Source organism: Ostrinia furnacalis, unplaced genomic scaffold (assembly GCF_004193835.3).
Source record: "Ostrinia furnacalis isolate ACB-3 unplaced genomic scaffold, ASM419383v2 OfSCF4915, whole genome shotgun sequence".
Taxonomy (NCBI): domain Eukaryota; kingdom Metazoa; phylum Arthropoda; class Insecta; order Lepidoptera; family Crambidae; genus Ostrinia; species Ostrinia furnacalis.
The window spans coordinates 1,060,247-1,082,807 of record NW_021135154.1 but is presented as its reverse complement, the minus strand read 5'-3'; the positions used below and the strand labels follow the sequence as shown (position 1 = coordinate 1,082,807).

The following is a 22,561-nucleotide window of genomic DNA, read 5'->3' as shown; positions in this document are numbered from 1 at the left end:
CAGCAGCTTGTACCATAGTATAAGTTACAGCGGTAGGTTAACTTCTCGAAAAACCTGCTAATAGTGCAACAGGTGACGCAGGCAACAGTTTCATGTTTGAAAATTCCTCAAGATATTATTGATACATAACAGTTAAGACACTATTGACAAATATCGCATTAAAAATCTCTTATTGAAGCACTTTCAGGGTCAGTAACCAGTTATAATAATCGAGTAAGATCACTTATCGTTTCCACCCTATATAAAATGTATAGAGAAAGTAAAGTATTTAAGCCATATCTATATTATTTTATAGGCATTACCTTTATTTATATTATGTGTTGTCTTTGAGGTAGAATTTAGTATTTTTTTCGGTAGATGATGATACAAAAATATTGCAGTGAAATAGCGTATTAAAACTGCTAGAAACTAGTAGTGGTTTAATGTTAAGTTTGCTGTTGGAAATCATCAATTTTCTTATTTTCTTTAACCTTCAGAATTAAACTACTACATTTAGCTATACTGTGGCTTATAGTAGATGTCACAGATAAAGACAAGCACAGATGTGCCGTTCCGGGAAACAGATGAAATAGTATTGTTTCTGTGATGTAGATTGGATGTGACCTTGCCGACGTTTAATTGGCTCCAAACAGGTGCACGTGTTTAAAATCCCGATGAAAGAAGAGTCACTTCTGTAAAATACTTGAGAAGTTAATAGGCGGGATAATCTAAATTTACAGTAGAAGTCCATGTGAATGAAAGCTTTTTTAATGTTTAAACATTTTAAAGAATAATTGGTACAGATTTTAAATTTAAATCAATTTAAAATGTAGGCATGATATTTTTTATTAAATTGTACAAAGACCATGAGTTACATTATTATAAATTGGATTGTTATTGGTGAATATTTGTTCTTTGAATCTTTGTTCGATTCAAACTATGCGCAAATTTAAAATTGCTTTCTGACAAGTAATTTATTGTTAACGAAGTAACTGAATCGTTGATATTAAACACGTTTAAGGCAGAAAATTTTATTTCACACAATATGTTCGTGTATGACGCAGCTTTGTTATTAAAATGTAAAATTCAGTTATAAGGCCTATCCCACACAAGTCGTAGTTTCAGTTTTAGTTATATACTAGCGGCCGCCCGCGACTTCGTACGCGTGGATCCCGTTTTACCCCCTTCATCTATCTTACGCAGTTTAGATTTTTTCATACAAATGTTTTTTCCCGCTAACTCCCGTTCCCGTGGGAATTTTGCAATATCCTGTTGTAACTAAGCTTTACATTTACTAAGGTACCTGCATGCCAAATTTCAAGCGTCTAAATTAAGCGGTTTAGATTTTTCATACAAAAGGATTTTCCCGCTAATTCCCGTTCCCGTGGGAATTCCTAAGTATACTATAACCTGCCAAGGAGTATGAAGAATAATTGTACCCAGTTTCGTTAAAATCCGTCAAGCAGTTTTTGTTTCTATAAGGAACATACAGACAGACAGACAGACAGACAGACGGACAGACAGACAGACAGACAAAAATTTTACTGATTGCATTTTTGGCATCAGTATCGATCACTAATCACCCCCTGATAGTTATTTTGAAAATATATTTCATGTACAGAATTGACCTCTCTACAGATTTATTATAAGTATATAGATCAGCGAACTAAGGTGTTTAATTAATCGTAAAGGTCCTAATACATAGAAAGATAGCACTTGTTAATACTCATAATTATGTTGAAGAAAGTGAATTAACTAAAGCCCTGTAAAATTACCTTGTTGAATTTCATAACTCCAAAACACATGCTTGTGTAGTCACATGCGCTGAAAGATTGCTTTGATAACAGGTTTTCTATCAGATGCGTCAGAGGGCGTAAACATTTTTCATCAATTCCAAAAAAACTCATAAAGCTCATTTATATTTGCAAGTAGGCTTTTAAAAAGCGCTTTTAAGCGTCCCAGTATTAACCTACCACTGCTTCGGGACAGTGCTAAAAAGAAGCAGCGCAAGAAAATCAGTCACCTAAATTTTAAACCATTGGCTGAGTTTGTATCACCTTATTTTACACGGTGCTTTTTGTATGCAATTTGACAGATTTTTGACGTTTGTCAAAGTTAAAATAAGATGGTGCAACTCAGCCATAGTAATTTCAATATATTATTAAATAGGTAGCTAGTATTTAATCAATCGTTTGTACTAAGCCTACTATGCAAAAGAGGTCGCGAACCTTCCATGCCGGCGGGCCATAACTCGCCGGTGCGTGTCGACGGCGACTTGTAAGATCCAACTATTCGCTCCCGCAGGAACTTCCTCGTGATATAGTTGTCAGGAGTCGTTCGATAGGTTGAGGCATATGTTAGAAAGACATTAAAAAGCTTAACTAAGTCAACAATCGATATGTATGCAAAAACATAGAGGTCGCAAACCTTTTATGCCGGCGGGCCATAACTCACCGGTGCGTGTCGACGGCGACTGTAAGATCCAACTATTCGCTCCCGCAGGAACTCCTCGTGATATAGTTGTCAGCAGTTNCAGGAGTCGTTCGATAGGTGAAGGCACAGGTTGAGGGAGATGTTAAAAAGACATTAAAAAGCTTAACTAAGTCAACAATCGATATCTATGCAAAAATACAGCGGTCGCGAACATTTCATGCAGGCGGGCCAAAACTCGCCGGTGCGTGTCGAAGGCGACTCGTAAGATTCAAGTTGTTCAATAGGTGGAAGATGTAGGGTGGAGTTAAAAGCTTAACTAAGTCAACAATCAATACTTCATAGGGTCAATAAGCTATACTTAGGCTGGAACGTTAACGATAACGCTGGAAGAACTTGGATGCGGGCAGCGCAGGACCGATAGTTGTGGAATTCCTTGGGAGGCCATTGTCTAACATTGGACGTCATTTGGCTGAAACGAACGAACGAATTTATTTTTCAAGGCAGCTGGTAACTTCAAGGTTACTTTCAGTAACATTAACACAAAACACTAAAACAGGTAATGTAGAGGTACCCCTAGAGGTAATAAAATAATCTTATAAAATTGATAAATCTGCTTTTAGGAATTCTTCAAGTTCATTCGTTGAAACGAACGTCACCGTCGCCCACGGCTGGACAAAGAGCTTCCAAGTAGCTGCAAAAAGTTACCTTTAAAGAAAATTAAAAACCTTTTCGTCTGATTTTAAAAACTAGACCTAAATCAGAGTGAAATATAGCTTTCTTTTTTTTTTCTTTTTAATAAACGTAGTAGCAAAATGTTTGTAAAAGCAATATTTTTACGCGAACACCAACAATTTCAGCTTTCTCTGCAACAAGCCGCATTGCTTCCTACACTGAAGATAACACTGTTTATGCGATGCACAGTGTTCCGACCACCCGGCGATAAAGACGAAAAACACGCGAATCAGAATTGGAATAAAGTATTTCATACTACTCGTAGTTTGTGGCTTCTTTCAAATACTTTGTTGTAGAGTTCAAGTTTGAAGTAAAATAATAATATTATACAAGTAGGTAAAGCACACAGTTTAAATTATCAATAGTCATACGTATACGAATACCAGACGATAATTTAGAAATAGGACAGGGTGCTTACCATGAGTTTACGTTACGTGTGCTCGCTAGTAGTGCGTCAAAAATTGTAGTTCTCGAAAGTAGCCGCAAGGGGCGCTGTACAATTTGTTAAATATTAAATGTATTTTTTACGCAGTTTCTAGCGAGCACACCTAACATAAACTCATGGTAAGCTCATAGAAGTCAAGTTAGACACCTACCTTAAACACAGTGAAACGGGACAGAAAAGTTAGGATTCTTCTTTACTGTACTGGTTACAGAAAATTATCATCAATACCTTTTCTTTTGTCTACATTTTAGACTGCATTTTCGGAAAAGCATAGAGCTATAAAAATTTTCAATGTACCCAAATTATTTTAACTGTTATACAACAATAAATGTGTTCAAGAGAAATAACAAGATTAGTTACTTTTTTACCGATGCATAAATAATAATGTCAAAATTAAATGTCAAATGATATTTCATAAAAAATCTACATATTTGATAAGAAAAACAATATAGCAATATTAATTGTGTTTTTTTTATGAGTGATCTAATGGTAATCCAATAACAATCACTGTAGAACACAAACAAAACACAACACAGACAGAACCAATTACTATGATAGCGCAAAACCAGCCCGTAACCGACTATTAAGCGCAATTTATGATTCAATTTATGAACATACCTACGTGTATCATAATAGAAGTTACCGGTCTGTTAACTTAATTTATTCGTTTTTAATTGAATATCGCGGGCCAGACTGATAAGGCAAAAAACGTATAAGTCATTTTGTTACTTTGTAATAATTTTTGGTGTGAGATAAAAATATTAAACAAAGTACACCACCCAATTTTAAATAAACATATTAGTATGCTTAAAATATAAATTAACATCTACCGATTCAGCGTAAATTCATCACCACTATTTAAACACTGTTTAGTAGGTACTGCAGTACTTACTGCACTCTACATTTATTTTATTCCCATGATAAGGTACAGGCCCCATTAAAACGCCATAAGTTTCTGTGCTACGTTCACTAAATGGTTTCCACAAGAACTTGCATAGAACATTAACGCCCGTATTCACAAACTACTATGAGGTCTCACAGTGCGCGTGGACGCACAGGGTGACATACGAACCAATCACAGAGCTCTATTCAACGCTATGCGTTCGATTTGCTGCTTCACTCAAGGTATAGACTAGAGCATTTACTTGTAACAGAACAACGAGCCGCTCTACGAAATGTCTAGTGTATCACCCTGTCACGATCCGAACGTCATACATTTTACCTGTATTGTACCATTCACTAGAACGTTACATTACAATAGAAATGCTCTAGTCTATATTCACCTTTAAGAAAGCATCGTTTGTGAATACGGGCGTAATACAATGATATTTATGAAAGTTTTGATATTACATAATTTCCCATTCTAGACTCTTTCTGAAGTCTGCCATATTAAATGCTTATAAATAGAGCATCGAAAGTGCATGTACAGGAAATAAACCATATTTAAGCCTTCAACGCTTCTGTGCCGTCCCAAAGTCCATCCATCGTCCATACCTGAGAAGAGTTACTAGCAGCGATTAGTAAATAAATAACAAATTAAATTCCACTAAAGATTAGTGGCGGAGTCACCGTTCCCTCATAAATAAATCAAGCCGTTCGCCGGTGGACGGTAAATTACGGTTCAAATAATATTATGCTAACCTAGGGCCTCCCTATCACTCCCAATCGACAGGACATGTACCACGAAATTACTTAAATCAACCATATCGAAAATCCATAATTATGCACATAATTTGTATCATGTTGTGAAGAAAATTATATACCAGTATGTAAGGTACGTTCGCCAATTAAATTACTTTTTTGAAGATGATCTTGAATATCGATTTTGCATAAGAATTCACAGGAGATGGAGATTAGGCACTTAACTGAAATTACTATTATTTTTATACATTAACCTTTATCGGTACATAATTTTCTTTTAAATGAAAAAAGTTAACCTGCTTAGTATTTCGCTTTATAAATTATGAAGCTAGTACCTATAGGTTTTAATATTATTATTTTTGAATTAATTTACTAACACAAGTTTTGTAAATTATGCTTTTTAACTTTAGCTACTGTTGAAAAATATACTGTCTTCAAATTTTTTATTCCACTTTTCCAATCAGCATTGATCACCATTTGCAGTATTTGCTCGCAATTTATTGGTCTTCCGACCTTTGTTCCTTTTTGCGGAATCATTACTGCTTTCAAACTTCTTCTTCTCATAGTCTTGTCCATTATTATTGTCCATTATTGTCACCTGTAAAAGAAAAATAAGTAATATTATAAACTTACTTTCTAATAAACAAGAGATCTGGCTTGCCTTAAAAAGTCTCAACTGGTAACTCTATGTTCAGCTATATTCATTGTGTTATCGATTTAATTTCTGTTTGATTCAATCGATTATATTTGCTAAAAAAGGCACAGCGAAAGTATTTTGATTTAACTTTAGGAGGTTGTCCTAATATTTCCCATAGTTTGGTGGCCCTACACTAAAGACATGCTGCATGTTATGGCCGCCACTTTAATATACAGTTCTTGCTTATACTTTGACGCTTTTTATAATTACATACCTATTATACAGGGCCAAAAGCGGTTTGCAATTGCTTCAAGCATTTATTATGGATCGCTCGTAGGGATCTGCCAGTTGATTCTTGTAAATTGATAATTAAAGACCTTATGATTCTTGCGTAAAATATAGCTAAAGATGCTAAAAGTTGAATTTAATGCTTTAAATTTTCGTGTATAAAGTTGAAATTGATAGATGTAACCTTTTACGTTGTCTTTAATTCAATCTTTGAGACTTTTATTTGCGACTGTACTGCGTCTACGATCAGTATTGCTTATTAGCGTTGCTAATACGTATATACTGAGCTTTATAATAATATATTTAATTCGCGATCCGTACAGAGATAACGTCGCAGCACGAACAGCGGCAAGGCAAATTCCTGAATAACCCCGCCTGATACAAAACGTTGAAGTAATAAGATTATTGCTCCTATTTTTAATGGACAAAGTCGAAAATCGTTTAAAAGATCGGAACATAGGCATTCTGATATAAACCTGGCCTTAAGACTTGAATATACAGGATGTTCTATGTTACTTATGATTTTTTTAGAATACATTTTATTGGGTAATTGACTCCGTTATTCGTTAATTATTAATCGTGTAACATAATAATTTACACACCCAATTGAAATGACCAATGTTATTATTATAAAAAAAAAGATGTTTTTAGCTAAACCTAACTGGTTAGTTGTTTAAAGTTTCACTTAAGTTAGTGACAGTGTTAAAGTTTACCTGTAAAATAATCTTTTTACTGAATCTATTTCAATTGATTTAACGTACTTTGAAAAATAATGGTTCACGAGAGGAGGAGAGGAGTTTCATATTTTTCATATTTTCTTCACATAATATTATTAAAACCATGATGTATTTCTGCTTATCGCTTCAACATACCGGTCTCGTAGATACATAATTAATAAGCCTCTTAAAAAGAATTCAAAATTAATTACAAAACCTATTTTACTGCAATCTGCATTAACACATGCCTGCACCCCGCCTACCAAACGCGGCCAATTATGTACTCGCCCAAACCAGTTCTACGGCTTTAAAATATGCACAAAGGGTTAGCAAAATAAAGGTCCAAGAATGGCGGACAAAAAAGTAAATAACTGTCAGGATTAGTCCAGATTAGTTCGTGGAAGAGCAATGGCGACGATGACTGGCGAATACGCCATGTGTTAGTACATTGCCGCGTTGAGAATTTTTTGTGACAGCGTACAATGGGCTATGTGCAGATAGGCGGTTTTTCGTGGCTATTGTGTGCACTTCCAGGCATTGCGCTTGTAAGGTTAGCAAAGAAACAAAATATTATCTATTTATTAAATTTTTAGTGTCATTTTTTCCTACTATGTAAATCAATATCAATTTAAAGCAGTCTTTCCCAAAGTGGGCGATAACGCCCCCTTGTGGGCGCTGCAGGCTTAAAGGGGGGGCGGTAAGAGACCCAGAAAAAAATCGGGACGTTGTGTAGAGGCTTGGGAGGCGTCATCTACTAGGAGGACTCTTAGACATCGACTGAGTTCGACTCTTGACTACAAAAATGGGGGGCGCTAAAAATAATTTATTCTCAAAGTGGGCAGTAGACTAAATACGTTTGGGAACTACTGATTTAAAGTGTAGTACATTTATGCAACTGATACTGTATTCCAAAAACCATATTTATTTGATTTTAATTCTGTTTACTTTTAATTCTGTTAGTTTTCATAAAAGTTTCGACAGCAAACTTTTTAAGAGTCTTCTGAAACAAATATTAGAAATCAATGACAGAACTACTTATGGACGTCCGAAGTCCGTCCCGACGCCGTAAGCCCCGCTCTCTAGGGATGTTCCAACTTCAATTATTGATGGCAACTTTAGCCTATAAAATATATGGGGGAGATACACTATTTTTCATCTGGTTTAGCTTTAAATAACTTGTACCGTTTTTTCCCGAGTAATTTATGAACGATGTTTTGAAACGAAATGGTGTTTGCACGCAATTTTAAACTCATGTAGACGATGAGCATTAAAGTGTTAACTGCAGTGTAATGTGCAGTGCAGGTGCAGTATGTAGATCGATTATTTACCTACTGGTTTATTGAAAGCTGCGGGTATTTTCAATGTAAATCGTTATCTTGTAATTGGCACCGTCCTTAGATGTGCGCAGCTATTTTAATTTATAAATAAATAAACTTGTTTTAAGCGTGATCATGAAAACCTATAAGTGGTTTTTTTTATCAGGAACATTGCTATTAAGTGTAAATTATTCTGTACATAGTTTCCCACACACGGTTTACATAAAATCATCATCATGCAAATATTGTCTTGCCATGCTAATAAAAGATTAAGTTATTTAAACAAAATAACTAGAATTCTTGTTGTAATTAAAACCATAATAACAGTATTCGCATTTTAATTCCATTGCAATAATCCATGTCGGTGCGCAGACACTGATTAAGCTTCACAAAGGGTCTCCTATGCGCGCGCGCAGCGTATTCCGAATTAGCATAGCCGCGCCGTTATTCATACAATGTGGACGTCTCCAGTGTAAAAGGATTATGAAATTCTAACAAGCATTGTTCATGTCAGGTTAATTTGGTTTCTTGATCGCATCGACGTATAAGTCCCTATTAATAGACTGCATACCATCACGTGATATATTGTTAGAGATGTCAACTGCACTTGCAAATATGTTAAAGATTTATTAAAACTCATCTGAAATCGTCATGGTTGAAATGATCTTCCACAACACACATTGAAACCTTAGCCAAGTACCAAAGGACTTTTTAGTTAACCCACTGGCAACATTGTTGAAGTTTTTTCAGTCGCTTTAGAGCTTTTTAGAGACATACAATGAGTCAATTGGTCTGAATGTGACTTTGATAAGTCAATATCATATTTTTTTTAAACAAAACCCGTTTTTCTTTAACCAAAAAACTTTATAACGGAATCAAACCGCGCACCGTCCAATTGTTACAGAAATCAATGAACTGGGACGACTTCATCTCGTTGACAAAAAACAATAAAATAATACTGTTATTGCTGTCAAATGTGATATAATGGTAACACTGCAATTGTTTTCGGACCCATAAATAACTTTTTACAAAGCATTCGCGGTTTCCTTAAAAGTTAAACGGGCTGATAAACATTTTTTTTCTTCCGATCCGGGCCGTCTTTCCTCCGGCGGAGCCTATAAATATTAATACAATCAAATGTTTTGACGTGGGCCTTTTTTAAGCTTTATCTTGTACCTTCGCTTATTTTTTGTACGTCGATTTCGTTTTTATTTCGTGTTAATTTGGACAGCGAATTCGGTCTTTTAACAGGTTGTAAAGTAGAGCCGGGCCTGGCGCCAGCTGACTTGGTAACAATCGCCCAATTTTTGGGGTGAAATTGAATCTGCACATTAATTGTTAAATTGGCGTATTTTTAATACGACAGCGATTTTGAACAGCGGTTGCGATACTTTCTTACTAACTACTTATGCTGTTTTATTGGTATACTATTACTTTTTATAATGAATTTTTGCCATCTTCAGGGAGCCTATTTTCACTGTAGTAGCTTCGCTGAGAAGACAGAAGATTCCGTAATTCAGTAGGCATATTTGGCACTGGTCGTAGGCCACTTTATTAGTACTTATTAGTACCTACTTATTATTTCCATATCCACAGAGATTTTCCATAAATATGCTTAAATATTATCTTTTTTCCTCTATTGCTCTCACACTACGCCTGACTAAAACTACAAAAACAAATATTAATAAAATTCTGACCACTTTTATTTCTCCAAAAAGTAAAGGAGTGAAACAAATTTTAATGTGATGTTTATAAAATATAAACTGCGTAAATTAGCATAGCTGTGAAGACCAACATTCATTAATTTTTAAATAAAAACATAAATCTATGCGGCAACTCGCTCTGTGGTAGAGACACCCACTATCACGGTTTATTTTCAAACTATTATAAACTTTATACCTAGTTTCTTCTCTAAGATTTAAAGTTTCTTTTCATATTTTTATCATGTTAAGTTTCGACAAAATCTGATCAAAGCATCTAAAATGGTCACAGTTAGTGGGTTAACCACTTTAAATTGTCATCTGGTTGATTTATTTCTGTATCTTTTGGCGGCCAACACATTTTTGTGCGTTCTTTAGTTTAATCTACTGCTTTGATATATTTAGATACGGGCTTAAACGGGATTTTGTGATCCGTATGAGAATCGTAGGTTTTAAGATGTCCCAAATTTAAGTAGTTCCGGAGCAAAATATTTTGATATAACGCAAAATAATATTTTTTTTGCTACACGAGTATTTATTCCAATTCAAATTTAAATCACACTGCCTCAATATGGAGCATTAAATAGGGATAAGGAGTTTCACCATCATCATCATCAGGTGATGTAGTGTCCTTTGCAGGTGGACGACCCTCTTCAACTTACCACAAACAAAATGAAATAAAAATGATTATCCATAATTTAAAATTAAAATTCAAAAGCAGCCATTACATCTTACATGACAAAATTTCGCAATTCGCACTATCTTACCTAAAGGCGTAGCTCCTGACCGTAAACTATAATCATTCGAACCATAAATAATTGCTGACTCCGGCCCTGGTTTTTGTCTGCGCGCGCGCAGGTAATATAGTCATAAATTTCCATAACCGCCACTCGATCTTATCAAATGTAATTTTAATTTGATTTCGGAACCACACGTGTTGAGACCGTTTAACGCGAGTTACGATGGTAGGTATAACACTTAATAGCTAGTTCGGTACATAAGCATTCCATTCATGTTTTTTGCTAACCTATTCAAAGGCTATCTAAATGTTAAGGCACTTTGGTTAATTGATTCGATATGATTTTCAATTTAAAATTTTGAACTTAATGTTTGATGAAACCTTTAGTTAACCTACAATTAAAAGTCGCTGTTTATGAGGTATAGCTTCCGATTTTCGAATTCAAATCCTATACTAAATCTACTATAATCATGTGAAAAAGCTGCAAAGCAAATCGAAAAATGACAAAAGAGACTCACAAAAATAACACAACTGCAATTGTCTACAAACAAATGACAGTCTAAGATAGCGATTATCTTTTGTTCACGAGCAAAAATGATAATAAAAAAATACACATCATTGGCGAAAGTCACAGATAAAGATACGAATACATTGACGAATATTAATACCTCTGACACGATTCCCACCGAAATCAAAAGCTTATCACAAATTATTGTCATGCTCTATCAATCACACAAATCGAGCGCTAATGATAGCTATAACAAAACGCGTGACGCCTTTGCTGTATCAAGTATATCGGACAATAATATATCATTAAATTCATGGCATTACAGTGATATAAGACTGTGGATGGCTGTTACACCGAAGTGTGATGTGAATCATGCTTTGATTGTTAAACTTTCAATTGTTTTTATGATATTACAATTTTTTTTTGGGGATGTTTAGCTTAGATCTTTGAAAGATTTATAAAAGATGTTTACAACTTTTTCATGTGTATTAATATTTGCAGACGAAAATCAAAAAACTTTCAATTTAAAATGTCTCTCCAAATCTTCAAAAAGTATCGTATGTCATTACTGTGGGATAATATCAAACACGGTGTCTTTCGTCGGCGAATATACTATCTGCAAAATAAACGTATCGACTCACGGGACTATCCGTATGCAACTCATGTCTAGCCATAGTCTACCTACAGCTTAATCGCCAATAAAAAACCCAACAAGTGAAGGTATCGGCTCACTTAAAATTGCGTAAGCAACCATGTAACAGTCGGCCACTCATGCCTCTGACTGACCATCGGTTACGAAACCACGATTTACAACCCACAGTTCCTATTATCTGGTATCAAACTTTAATCCATTTATCACCGCTTTTGTTTACGATACTCGCGTATCATCGACTATTAATTATCGTTCTCTTCACCTCCAACTTTGACGTTCTTGCTGTGTGACAGACCAGAGATAAGAATTTTAATGTTACTCGATACCAATGATATCGACGCCCACCTGTTTTACGAAAATACACCTTAACATGACCCTTTTAGACTTACATCTACTTAACGGGAACATTCTAAAGCTACAACAGAATTTCAACTCTATTGATCAGGAGTTAGAAACATTTCTTGAGAAATGGACATAAAAAGTACAGGTTTGAAATCGAAAATGTTGATAGATGCGCTTATAATTGTTTCTGTATCGATTATGCCATTGATAAATACTTCAACTATAGCTCATTTTATTAATGACGTGGAAGCGGAAGAGTTTGGGCGAGGCCCTAACGTCAGTAACGTCACAATTAATATTGGAGCTGTCAAAACATCTGTCAGCGGTGTCAGATGTTCTACATTTCATTGGAGGATAAAATTCACTAATGGGTTTGAACTTGACTTTAAAGACATTGATCAACGTTGTCCTTTTTGTTCTTGTCATTTGAATCGTAATATCCGCCTTTAGACAATTCGACATTCTTTATAGATTGCGATCCTTTTATGTTTAGTTGCTGCACATTTATTGGTTTTTGATTATTTTAATGTTAAAGACGTAGCAAACTTTCGTAATCTTTTTCATCAATTTTATATTGTCTGGGGCTTTAGTTTAAAACACTATGAAGTTACTAAATTCTTCGAAATACCTGTACCTGCTTATAAACTTTAAAATAATAGTTTGTCATTTTATTTGTCACATAAAATGATAACTTCTAAATTATTTGGTTTACAACTGAAAAAAAAAATTCTTTTTGAAAGATAAGTTTTTAATCCCTAGTTCTATAATAAGAGCAGCACTGTAAAGGAAAGCCAAGCCAATATGGCCCCTTAGTTAATTTTCGCCAAAATTAACGGCTCCGTATAAACCAGGCGAGCAACGAACCGTAACGGAATTTAAATAGTCCAAGTCTTCAGCCGCGGCGAACAGTTGGCATTCCCTGGCGAACCGCAGAAGATAATATACCAACAGCACCTCCTTTCTAATAAGCACCTTATCACCCAAGCAGTAGAGATCGTTATGGATAAACAGGAACTGGGTTTGTAGCACGTTCGAATTGAGAGTATTGTAAGTTTTAGCGAAAAGCGTAGAAAAGGTTAAAAACGCGAGCATAGTTTGGAAATTCGTTCTTGTGCAGTCTAGACTTAAAAGATATTTAAAATATCATTGAAAGAAAGAAAGAAAGAAAGAAAGAAAGAAAGAAAGAAAAAATTGAACGGTATTACGACACTTTCATAAATACTACTTTCAATAGGTGTCGTCCAGTCAAATGTATGATAAATATTTAATTGCTTTGAAGGATATCGCCCGTATTCACAAACATGAAGTCTCACAGTGCACATGGATGCATAGGGTCACACACGAGCGAATCATTCACAGAGCTCTATTCAACGCTGTGCATTCTATTTGTTGCTTCACCTAAAGTAAGTATCGTTTGTGGTCACACTGGATGCAGTCTGTGGTCAGATCAAAGTATGTAATCGTACATACTGCGGGCTGCGTTCACTTTGCCCTGACCGCAGACCGCATCCAGTGTGACAATTCCTTGTATTTGCTGCTAAGGTCATCAAGACGATTACAATTAGCATACAAATACAGACGTCATTATTAACAGCATCATGTTAAATCAGTCGTACCTATTATTCTTCATAAATTGGAAGAAAATCGAGACTTTCCTCAGTCACTTTTTGCAGTTGATTGTACGCGAGAGATTTGAAACGTGGGTGTGCGGGGAACTGATTAAAAATTAACTTCTCGGTTAGTCTGGCGGGTTATCCAGCCGAGTATCGGGTTTGACCCGGTCTTAAGTTTGATAACACTACCTAAGAAAGTTTCATTTTAGCGTGAAATGCACGGGCCGTACCATAAACTTGAGTTTTTCTTTTGTTTAAATGAAAAGATAAACTCTTCAATAACTTCTTGATGCAAGTGTTAGGTATATTTTCTTATTGACATTTTCTTTGCAAATTTTAGTTTACCAACATTTTAGAATATTTAACTTTAAATTCTTAAATTTTGTATGTGACAGATTTGTAGTTTATGTGTAGAGGATACGTTCATTATTATGTAAGACTCGTTAAGTGTCCTTCATCATCATCATCAGAAAATTTATTCTGCAGGAATACTATCCTTTTAAGGGTTCCGTAGTCCTGACAAGGAACTCTTATAGTTTCTATATGTCTGTCTGTCTGTCCGAGGTTTTGCTTGGAAACTACTGGCACTAGAGAGCTGTAATTTTTATTATCTTGGTTTTCCATACTAAATAACTACACTAATAATTTTAAAAATTAAGAATATAAAAAACAAAACTGTCTCCTCTCTCAAAAGAGTCTCAAGTCCAGCAGTGTAAATATCAATGGAATTTGTAGGTAAATTGTTTAACGGACATGCCCCGAGTCGTTCGGGACAGCCGTGACGGGGGTCGACATGCCACTTCATTAATTCTTGAACAGCGCTGATCAATAGCATATTGCTGGACTGGAAACATGTGATGGTATAGCTCATTGTTGTTTGGGAAAATTTCGCTAGAATTATAGGAAAATATAAGTGTGACCATAATCTTATCAAGTATTTTGACAGTGAAGTTGTTTGTGCACTAAGATATTCAGTTCAATTATTTTTCTATATGACAGCATTATCAGATGTAGCATGTTGATTCTGAAGTCACCCTTATTCCCCTCATCATTAAATCAACTTTTGCAGTACTTGCCGTACAATTGCTTCGCTTCAAAATACTTTTATGTTGTGCTGGGTATAGTGTAGGTACTCACTACAAGTTCTTGATTATTTACTAAATTAAAATGAAAAACATAAGATGTGATGTGTTTCACGCTCTATTTCAACTAAAATAGAGAAACATGGAGAAATAGAAAATATCAGAGAGAAATACCTATGTACCTAAATAATATAGAAAATGTCGCATTGAGACCTGTGTTTAAGTGAAAAACAATTTATAGCACAGTCACATTCTGAAGAATAACCTATAAATTAAATACACTATCATTTTAAAATATGCATGTGTGCATAAATAATCCATACACCTTAAAATTAATTTTAAACGCCTAAAATTAAGCATTTTCAACAGCAAACTCGCTAAACTGCTCAAAACTCGTATTAAAATTACTAAGTTCTTTTCGCTCATTACAATAATAACTACCAATAACACGCTTTATACTAATATGGTCGTAACTGCATACAATTACACTAAAGTTGATATTATTTAAAGGTCAGTTACAGCCTTTGTGCCTAGAACTTGTATTAAACATTGGAATCGACAGAGCATTGTTATTCAAGCATTCGACTTCGTGGTCACAGTAAACGTTAATAGTAAAATGGATTGATTGATTTTACAATAGACCTAAGGTAAAAATCTCCCCTACCTAAATGAAACAAATATTTATGAAGCAACAAATAATAATGGGAGTATTATAGCCTGAGTCCAACATAAAGTGTAACAATAGAGTTACGTGCGTAAAGTAAATTTGTAATATTTCACTACTTTTTACCCGTCTGCGCGACGCAAAGGAGTGGTTTGTAGATTGAAACCTTAGACCCTAACTACAGAATGTATTTAATTAGCAATACTAGAAACCCTGTTGAATATTCAACTTAGTATCCTGTTGGAGGCGTCTGGCGTTGAATTATGACTCCGCAAAGTGATTTATATGGTGTCATTGATACAGCACTAACAACCTAAAGGTTGTGGCATGCAATCTAAGAAGCTCGTGGCTCGCCGTTTTTACTGCTGTGTAACATTGTAAACTGCGCTGTCTTTTTTGAGTTAATTTATTTGGGTAGTATGAACTTAGTGGTTCGCTAATTTATTGCTTTTACGGCTAGGATTATAAAGACATGGTAGTAACTTTCCTAATACTTTTTGATTTTGAAGTTCTGCCAGATGATTGCATGATGTTGCGATTGGGTAAAATTTCTCATATTTCAGAATTAAAAAAAATAGAATTTTGACAAAAAAGATCCTCAACTATATTTAGTTAAATAATAACATTTTCCAAAATTTAGAGACTAGCACTACTCGTAATTCTTGTGTTTATTCATATTAAGCATCACTCGAGAATACGGGCTGTAGCAATATTTCGTAATACGCGTTACTGGTTTAAATTTGACTATGACACAACTACCCCCGACCGCACACTGGGGCGAAATGCGTTCGCGGAGGAAACCAACTGACGTTTATTAATGGTTATATGGAAAAAATATTGTTGCGTTTTCGTTTCCCCCGCTTTTAAAGCGCAATAAACAGTCTGCAATTAAAACGCCAATAACAGATTGATGGCTTGATTAATTGAAAAACATATTTTTGTTTTTCATAATTTCTTTCAAATATTTTTCGAAGATGGATCTTTCAAGCTTCATACATTTTCCCTGTCCAAATAAAGGTTCTTTCTACTAAAAGCAACTTTTGACTGTATTAGATACAAATTACTGAAAGCTACCTTATGCAGGTCGGTACATATTTCATTGGGTTCATACCTATCTATTACCATATACCTAAGACTATAATGACTACTACTACTATGAGAAACCAGTTAAAGCTCTCTATCTTCCAATAATCTTCTCTATTAGATAAAAACATTCCCTAGTACACGACCATGACGGTGTAGCAAGAAACGGTTCTAAAAGTTTAATTATAAGATACAAGATTTTAATAAAGCTCGTAGTCAACACAATTGCAAAACCCTATCTGATAGATTTATGGATCGGTGCATACGACTATACAGGATGTTGTCGATGAGAAAAAGTATAGGCAGTTATTGATTGATCGCATTAAAATATTGCTACAGTGTAGAAATCTTTGAACTAAAAAGAATCTATAAAGAGATATTCTTCGTCAGCTGTAGTAAAAAAAAACCTTTTTTTTCCGCAAATTATTCATCATAATTTTGGGAAAGCATTAGTTTCTCAGTTTTGATTAATTAAAAAATGACTATTATCTTCTAAACTATACTATAATAGAGGATCTTGGATTCTTTCTATTGTATTAATTTGGGTATTCTATTGAATACTTACCATAATAATATTATTATATGTTTTCAAAATGGTATCAATGTATGAGTAATTTGTCAAAAAAAACTTTGTTTATCCCGATAGGTGGTACCGTGTTCTTATTAACTCTTCAAGCAATCCAACATCCAATATCAGGGACACACCCTGTACAACTAACCATGCAACTCTACACGGTAGTCTATACTCTATAGGCTTGCATAGAATGGCGGACCAATTAAAATGGCGCGATGGGTTGTCATTCTGTAATTGGTTAATTATTATCAGCTGGGGTGGGCGGGGCAACCACGTGCGGCTACCTAGGTGTTGTAGTGCTTGTAGCTGTATAGTGCTAACGAGACAACCTATAGAGCCAATGGCTTTTGTGTAGCCATACGTCGTGGGGCACTGATCCGATTCAGTGGGTGGCAGTCGCTTCGCTTTTGTTTTTTGGTAGCTTGACACTCTTGAATGATTAGACAAAACTGTTGACGTACTCGTAGGTATAAGTAACAGCTTTTTGGTGAGGATGAGTTACGCTCATAAACATAAATCTCATTATTTTGAGGTCTCAACTTTGGTATCAGACTTTGTGAACTATCAAAGATTTCTGAAAGGCCAATATACAGGGTGTCCCAAAAAGTTACCTCTGGGCTTCGGCTTGACACTACTTGTTGGGACACCCTGTATGGGGTGTTTTNTGGTTCATGGAGTACAGAACAGCTCTTGGATGCTGAGCTGGTTTTTGGAGAACAGAACAGCTCTTGGATTATGAGCTGGTTCATGGAGTGCAGAACAGCTCTTGGATGAAGAGCTGGTTGGAGGAGCTGAACCGAGCTGAGGCAAGCAAGGAGTTCCTGGTTGTGGCCTGCTGCAGGCTCAGCTTGATCAGCTACTGAGGACAACGAGATCTACGGGCTTCACTACACATCGACAAAGAAGGTTTTTAGTGCATCTATGTGTGAGTGAAGTGCGAACCGTGAGTACTTTGACGTTTACTAAGCAGGCAAATTTCAACCTTATTTCAAGGAACTTTATAACTTTAAAATATTTGGAACTTTAGTTTATTTTCATAGGATTTTTGGAACTTAGAATAATTTTAGAAGTAGTTAGGACTTAGAATTTAAGTGAAAAAAACGGAGGTACGGGGACTCTATGCCCGATTTTCCATAGGATTGTTCAAAGTTCAAACACTTGTAAAATTTTCATGAAGTGAACTCAGAAAAACTTGTAAGTTATTTTTTCGGTTTTAACTTTTTACTTTATTTTTGCTTTGTAATCATTTATTCAACAATGGCTACTATGGAATCTCTAATTAACTATCAGGATGATTTATCATCCAGGATTTTCAAAGCTGAAGTTAATTACAAAAAGTCTCCCAAAGAACGCTTGACTAGAGATTACATAGATAACAGGTTACAGGCATTGATAGAGATGTGGGCTGAATTTAGACAAGGGCATAAGGGGTTATTACAGACTTCAGATCCAAAATTGTTAAAAAAAGACAGATTACATGGTTAAGGACGTTTACGAACAAACAGAACAAATGGTTTTGAGTTACAAGGGTGAATTGNTTCTACTAAAAGCAACTTTTGACTGTATTAGATACAAATTACTGAAAGCTACCTTATGCAGGTCGGTACATATTTCATTGGGTTCATACCTATCTATTACCATATACCTAAGACTATAATGACTACTACTACTATGAGAAACCAGTTAAAGCTCTCTATCTTCCAATAATCTTCTCTATTAGATAAAAACATTCCCTAGTACACGACCATGACGGTGTAGCAAGAAACGGTTCTAAAAGTTTAATTATAAGATACAAGATTTTAATAAAGCTCGTAGTCAACACAATTGCAAAACCCTATCTGATAGATTTATGGATCGGTGCATACGACTATACAGGATGTTGTCGATGAGAAAAAGTATAGGCAGTTATTGATTGATCGCATTAAAATATTGCTACAGTGTAGAAATCTTTGAACTAAAAAGAATCTATAAAGAGATATTCTTCGTCAGCTGTAGTAAAAAAAAACCTTTTTTTTCCGCAAATTATTCATCATAATTTTGGGAAAGCATTAGTTTCTCAGTTTTCATTAATTAAAAAATGACTATTATCTTCTAAACTATACTATAATAGAGGATCTTGGATTCTTTCTATTGTATTAATTTGGGTATTCTATTGAATACTTACCATAATAATATTATTATATGTTTTCAAAATGGTATCAATGTATGAGTAATTTGTCAAAAAAAACTTTGTTTATCCCGATAGGTGGTACCGTGTTCTTATTAACTCTTCAAGCAATCCAACATCCAATATCAGGGACACACCCTGTACAACTAACCATGCAACTCTACACGGTAGTCTATACTCTATAGGCTTGCATAGAATGGCGGACCAATTAAAATGGCGCGATGGGTTGTCATTCTGTAATTGGTTAATTATTATCAGCTGGGGTGGGCGGGGCAACCACGTGCGGCTACCTAGGTGTTGTAGTGCTTGTAGCTGTATAGTGCTAACGAGACAACCTATAGAGCCAATGGCTTTTGTGTAGCCATACGTCGTGGGGCACTGATCCGATTCAGTGGGTGGCAGTCGCTTCGCTTTTGTTTTTTGGTAGCTTGACACTCTTGAATGATTAGACAAAACTGTTGACGTACTCGTAGGTATAAGTAACAGCTTTTTGGTGAGGATGAGTTACGCTCATAAACATAAATCTCATTATTTTGAGGTCTCAACTTTGGTATCAGACTTTGTGAACTATCAAAGATTTCTGAAAGGCCAATATACAGGGTGTCCCAAAAAGTTACCTCTGGGCTTCGGCTTGACACTACTTGTTGGGACACCCTGTATGGGGTGTTTTCTTTCCATTTTCATAACTGTGATGCAGCCTGTAATATACTTTTTAACTTCTACGTTTCTCGTTTGTCCTTTTCAGATAGGTTTCACCATCATAGTTTAACTATAACAAACGTCAAAAATTTCACAAACTCTATACAAAAAACACCGGTTATCTATACTTCTATACTTTTTAATAATAAAGAGGAAAACTTTGTTTGTTTGGTTGTAATGAATAGGCTCAAAAACTACTGGACCGTTTTTAAAAACTCTTTCACCATCCGAAAGCTACATTATTCACGAGTATCATAGGCTAAATTTTATTTTGGAAAAAAATAGGGTTCTGGGGTCCACGCGCGCGAAGCCGCGGGTGGAAAGCTAGCAGTTAATAATGTGGTGCAACTTAGCCTTACATATTATTACTTTAGAGCTCATATATGCCCATACGAGGCTACTCAAAAGCTGTCTTAAATGTCTCCTAAACAAGATGCAGACACTTTCTAAGCAAGCCGACACTTTAGAAGTAATTGCCATTGCGCTTGTTATAATGAGCAATCAACAGCACCTGCTTATTATAAGTTAGCGATTATAGCACCGACTAATTGTTGGGTAGACATAATTCAAAAGCTACGAAGCCTGTTGGCTCTCATGATAAGGTAGGAGGTGTAACTGGCTGGCTTACCTAGAAGGTAACGAGCAGTGTGAAAATATGGGAGCTAAACAAGCTAATACTATTTAGCGTTTTATTTAGTCGTAACATAAGTGCTATTTTGCTACAAAACTGTGTATAGTTTTCTGTGTCTGTAAAAGTTTGAAATTTTCCTAAAGATATTTATTTATACAAAAATGAAAAAAGTTTTGATGAAGAAAAAAATAATAAAAGCTTCCTAAAATAAAAGCCTTGCCCTATGGAGCTTTTGAATGTTTTGCCTCACCAACGGTTGTATTAAGAAGCAGAATAGAGTCGTAAGTCTCCTAATGACAAAGAAAACGTAAACACCAATTATTTCGGTCAATATTTACGACATGTCAACATTAGAGAGGTCAAAATAGTTTTACTTTCAATAAGATGGATGGTTTTAATTAAAATGCAAAGGGAATGTCATCGATGCCAAATCAATAAATAGATCGAGATCAAATCATTCTGCAAATGCCAAATACGCAACGAAACAACAATGTTGCTTTATTTATAGTATCAAACCTAATTTTACGACGAAGATTTACCGACGGATTAGCAAGCTGAAGTGGCAATGGGCAGGGCACATAGTACGTAGAACTGACGGCCGATGGGGCAGAAAGGTTCTGGAATGGAGGCCGCGTACCGGAAAACGCAGCGTGGGACGTCCACCTACAAGGTGGACCGACGACATCGTAAAGGTAGCAGGGAAGCGCTGGACGCAGGCCGCTACCAATCGATCAACATGGAAAGCATTGGGGGAGGCCTATGTTCAGCAGTGGACGTCCTGTGGCTGAAATGATGATGATGATGATGAACCTAATTTTAAAGGGTTAAGACACTGTGCCCATTTAAGATTTTTCGTTCGTTAATTCGTTTCAGCCAAATGACGTCCACTGCTGGACTAAGGTCTCCCCCAAAACGACCGGTTCTGCTCCTAGGCTTTGCCAGATCTTCGGTCCACTTAGTGGGGGGCCTGCCCACGCTACGTCCTGTGGTCGCCACTCGAAAACTTTTCTACCCCAACGACCATCATCTCTACGAGCTATGTCCACTGTCACTTGGACTTTAGCTGGAATTTCTTTAGATTTTTACATGAATTAAATTACTTTTGTTTTCGCCAATTACGGGTTAGATTCTTGGCGTGTCCAGATGACGAACGTCATACTTAGTAATTTATAGTTTCACCAATGACACACGACGTGTCTCAGTTTCTTGCGCTGCTTTTTCTCAGCACTGTCCCATTTATTGTCCCGAAGCAGTGGTGGGGTTAATACTGGGACGTGTAAAAGTGCTTTTTAAAAGCCTACTTGTAAAAATATGAGTTTTTCTTTGTGTCCAGTCTCCTGTGTCGAGTTGATGAAATATATTTTTTTTGTAGTCCCAATTAATTAGAGTGCAGTTTAATTCAAGCATTAAAAGTCCTGATTAAGCCATGACTCATTTTTACACGGTACTAAATAAAGCATATTAAGCTAAACACTGAAGCACTTTATGTCATTGTAACAAGTGCTTTTTTACAACAGAAATGTATGGTTTGATGTGCAGTCGCTTCCGTCATCGACAGTGTGATACAGTTGGGTTGGTAAAAATGTTTTGCTTTGCATTTTCAATTGAAAAACTGCTTGTAGCTATGTCTGATCGTGGAGGTATACAAATAATTTATCAAATTATGAATAAGTACAATATTATAGTCTCTAGCTAAAATAAAATATTATAATCATTGATTTTGAAAAATCTAATTGTCATCAAATAATTAAATAGGCTCCACGGTAAAATTAAGAAGTAAATATAGAAATCGAACACACTTTTAAACTTTGACCTTACAAATTATATCAATAAGTAACCGTTGAATTAAAAAGGGAACCAGTTCATGACGTGGACTGTACCATCGCATCATTACTAATATGATTAATGCCCAAATCCAAG

At 35.4% G+C, this 22,561-nt stretch overlaps 1 protein-coding gene across 1 annotated transcript in view; it reads left to right on the top strand.

Moving 5' to 3' along the window:
* Scr (homeobox sex combs reduced) overlaps nt 1–22,561 on the top strand; it is a 45,713-nt gene that overhangs the window by 5,682 nt on the left and 17,470 nt on the right. The window lies entirely within an intron of this gene.